The 3472-nt window shown below is 40.3% G+C and overlaps 1 pseudogene; it reads right to left on the bottom strand.

Annotated features, from left to right (window-relative positions):
- Window positions 1-553: 553 nt before the first annotated feature.
- Window positions 554-2729, bottom strand: LOC100424804 (small ribosomal subunit protein uS17 pseudogene; annotated as a pseudogene).
- Between the last annotated feature and the right edge of the window lie 743 nt (window positions 2730-3472).

Genomic DNA, 3472 nt, shown 5'->3' with positions numbered 1-3472 from the left:
AAGGGATGCTTGAGATATAAAATATTTTTCACTGGGAATCTCTGCTACAGAGATTTGTTCCTTAATGCCATGTTATGATGATAGAAAAAAATTAACACCCTATGTGAGCACCCCACTCATTTGGGGATAATTTCTTGGTGAATGAAATGCCAAAATTTGGGAACTACTGATGCGTCCTGTAAAATATAAACACCACAGCCAGGGTGGCTGTGATCACAGCCAGAACCATCACATGGTTCTTCAAGCTCTGACCCAGCCAATATCTCCAGGCTTATCTGTGGACACTCCCAGTATGAGTCATACTTCCTAGTTTGTCTCATTGCAGTTCACTAATATATGCCCATGTTCCAGTCATGCCCTACACCTTGTTCCATTTTCCCTTTAAGACTCTTATTGAATATCTCCTGGTTGGGGATGCCATACCTGATATTTTTCAGACACAGCCAATGCATTCGTATCCTCCTGTAAACATTGATGCCACTTTAGATCTTTGTGTATGTGTGAATGAGAAAATAACTGTACTTCCTTTTGGTGAGTGAGAAGATGTACATACTCAGAACTTCTGAAATTGCTTCTTGGACACCTTGGTGACCTTGAGCATGTTGAAGTGTACAGTCTTGCTCAGGGGCTGGCACTCACCCACTGTGACAGTGTCACCGATCTGGATGTCCCTGAGGGGGAGAATAGGTGAACAGGCATATTCTCATGGCACTTCTCAACACAATTACACTTGGACATGTAGTGCAGATAGTCTGGGCAGATGATAATTGTTCTCTGACTGTTCATTTTATTCACCATGCCAGACAGAATCCTCTCTCAAATGGAGATGCTACCAGTGAAGGGAAATTTCTCATCAGTCTAGGTGCCCTCAGTGTCCTTTTTTGGTGTCTTGAAGCCCAGACCAATGTTCTTGTATTAGCGCGGGAGCTTCTCGTTGCCAGTGTCTCTCAGCAGGAATTTTTTTGTTTTGAAAGATGGTTGTCTGTTTTTGATAGCCTCACTCTGTCTTAATGTCTGCTATCTTTTCAGCTTCCTGAATAAAAAAACCCACCTTAGATCATTGTTTTGTAGACACCCTTGAATCATCAAATAGTCCATTAGTTCTTTGAGTAAAGGGGTTGAGTTTTATTAATCTCCATAATTCCAGAATTCACCAGACTGCAGGACTTAGTGCTTGGTAAACACTGAGGAAAGCTTGGCTCTGTTGATCAAAGCTCTCCTTGTTTATATTTTAATCAGATTTTTTGAAAGGGTCTCAAAGAATGGCTAAACTCTACTAAGTATACTGTCTCTTGGCTTATGTAGCTTTTGAAAGTCATATATTCATCAACTCTTACCTTAGTTTCTCCTCACCACCATCCTAATCCATGCAACTGGTGAGGCCACAGACCCCTAGCATGAGGCCCTGTTCTTCCCACAGCAATGAGATTTAGGAAATCACTCGAACTTCTCTGCCTGGTGGGGTTTGTGTTGATGCTGCTGTGTTGTAGTGAATAGGCTAATAGGTCCTCTTTTCAGAAATTGTACAAAGCTGTGGTAAATTTTATTTTCATTATGATCCGATGGCTCGATCAAGTAGCAGTTTTCAGCTTACTGATTGTAACATGAGAGGATCACATTCATTTCCTTCAGTAAATGTTCACCAGGAATCTCTGCAGATGCAATGGAAGACTGAGACATAAGAAGAATTCCCTTGAGAAATGTTAATAGAACTTAACTTACTTGATTACATTGCACACTCACTTTTTGCAAAGCTACAATATGGATGAGGCAAGGTCTTCACCCACTGGACTCATAATAGATACATAATCCATACATGCTGGAGTTAGAAAGAAGACGAGCGAGCCAGCCTAAGGAATAAAGCTACAAGAGAAATGGTTCTCTAAGCTAAGGACCACAATCAAGGTGCTAACTCACAAGAGAAAATAAACCATTGACTCATCTCCTCATGCTCCTTAACAGCTACTGGCAAGTTGGTTATTAAATGAACCTTGATAACTTTGGAAAACTTGTCAAGTACCAAGCAAGACACAATTTGTGATTTTTGGCATGGCTTGTATTATTGGCTCCTTGTGCCTGGGACAGTATTGAAAGGAGAAGTATCTATAAACAGAATGAATAATGTGCAGCCATAATATATTCTTTGTTTATTTTTACATCAAATGTTTGGAATGTTGGCACTATTAAGAAACTCATTTAATTTTCATTCCCTTTTGAACCTGTGATGTTATAATGCAAGCCCCCGAAATGAGCCATATTCCTAGTGATGAAAATTGGGTGCTGGTGCCATAATTATACCAATGTTGGTTTTGATAAGTCTCTTTTAATTAACAGAATCTTTGAAGTTTGCTGGCAATTTTTTATTTTATGAAAAGGCCAGTAATAATAACAGAAAGGTACCCGTTTTAAATTGTCCACCTGGTCTACTTCTTAAATCTTTTCATCTTTGGATTGATTTGCACATCGCGACCAATTATGGAGGTGGGAAGATTCTATTATACTCATTTTGCAGATGAGGAAATTGAAACTGGGAGTTTGGGGGACTTGCCTAAGCAGGTGAGAATGACTCTCACACCAAGACTCCTGGAGACATCCCTGCCCCCCAATAATCACAGTGGTTCAGTTCTCAGAACACAGGCATTCCTTACCTTGCCACGATTGACACTTGGAGCCAGATAATTCTTGGTTGTGAGGGTCTGTCCTGTGCGTTGTATGATGTTTTGCAACATCTTTCCTTTGCCTACAAGGTGCCAGTAGCAATCCCCCCACTTACGTCTCCAAACATTGCCTAAAATCTCCAGTAGGACAAAATCATCTCCTACTGAAAACCACTTGACTAATGGAATCAGACTCCATGACAAATGGCTTCTCCTGTTTACCTGGTTTACTCTTTCCTGTCTGCATGCCAACAGGGGCCTCAATGTTTGTGTGTGTGTGACAAATTATAAAAAGCTACAGTGAATTTGCCTTGCTCTATGTCCTGGCAGCATAATCAAATTACAGCTTTCCACCTACTTCCTGCATAGCAAGAAGACAAAGTATGTGAGGATGGGAGCCACATTTTTTTCCTTTAATAAATCTTTGTTCAGTGAATGAAAAAGTGGATTGCTGCTGCTAACCATGAGCCAAGCAGGTTACAGATTCTACACACATTATACTGTTACATTATCCAACCACCTATGCATTACATATGAAAGGGCCTATTTCTGAAAGGCAGAGTGTAGAGGATTTTTAGGACAGTGAAAAGATATCCATAATCAGTGATCTGTCACCAAACCTTAACAGGAAGTCACATGGCCAAGGAGAAACATGGTTTGTGGAGTTCCAACTGCAGCATCAAAGCAGAGCATGAAAAGGTCAGTTTCCAGCTCAGAGACAATTGCTTCATACTGGGCACAATTTCTTGTACTTTCTTCCAGAGTACATGGGCATTTTATTTTCTTATATTTGTTTGTTTTAATATCACACTATT

The sequence above is a fragment of the Macaca mulatta genome, chromosome 10 (assembly GCF_049350105.2).
Source record: "Macaca mulatta isolate MMU2019108-1 chromosome 10, T2T-MMU8v2.0, whole genome shotgun sequence".
NCBI lineage: Eukaryota > Metazoa > Chordata > Mammalia > Primates > Cercopithecidae > Macaca > Macaca mulatta.
The sequence above is the reverse complement of the archived record's forward strand: the minus strand, read 5'-3'. Positions and strand labels throughout refer to the sequence as shown.